General features: G+C 43.8%; 1 long non-coding RNA gene and 1 gene segment (V, D, J or C); one reads left to right on the top strand and one right to left on the bottom strand.

Moving 5' to 3' along the window:
- Nucleotides 1-666, bottom strand: part of LOC104981963 — a 916,007-nt gene that overhangs the window by 430,576 nt on the left and 484,765 nt on the right.
- Nucleotides 8-584, top strand: LOC104981970. The gene is made up of 2 exons (XR_824453.1): nucleotides 8-110; nucleotides 153-584. It is a non-coding gene; the product is annotated as an uncharacterized LOC104981970 (long non-coding RNA).

Here is a 666-nt window from a genome sequence, read left to right as displayed (position 1 = left end):
TACCATTCAAGGACAGTATGCCATTCCACAGCCAGATTTGACCAATCTGCACCAGTTGGCAATGCAACAGTCTCATTTTCCCATGACGCATGGCAACACCGGATTCAGTGGCATTGAATCCAGCTCTCCAGAGGTGAAAGGCTATTGGGCAGGTTTGGATGCATCTGCTCAGACTACTTCTCATGAACTCACCATTCCAAACGATTTGATTGGCTGCATAATCGGGCGTCAAGGCGCCAAAATCAATGAGATCCGTCAGATGTCTGGGGCGCAGATCAAAATTGCGAACCCAGTGGAAGGATCTACTGATAGGCAGGTTACCATCACTGGATCTGCTGCCAGCATTAGCCTGGCTCAATATCTAATCAATGTCAGGCTTTCCTCGGAGACGGGTGGCATGGGGAGCAGCTAGAACAATGCAGATTCATCCATAATCCTTTCTGCTGTTCACCACCACCCATGATCCATCTGTGTAGTTTCTGAACAGTCAGCGATTCCAGGTTTTAAATAGTTTGTAAATTTTCAGTTTCTACACACTTTTATCATCCACTCGTGATTTTTTAATTAAAGCGTTTTAATTCCTTTCTCTGTTCAGCTGTTAATGCTGAGATCCATATTTAGTTTTATAAGCTTCTCCCTGTTTTTGTTTTTTTTTTTTGGGTCATG

Source organism: Bison bison, unplaced genomic scaffold (genome assembly GCF_000754665.1).
Source record: "Bison bison bison isolate TAMUID 2011002044 unplaced genomic scaffold, Bison_UMD1.0 scf7180017864526, whole genome shotgun sequence".
NCBI lineage: Eukaryota > Metazoa > Chordata > Mammalia > Artiodactyla > Bovidae > Bison > Bison bison.
Note: the sequence above shows the minus strand (reverse complement) of the source record. Positions and strands in the feature narration are given on the sequence as shown.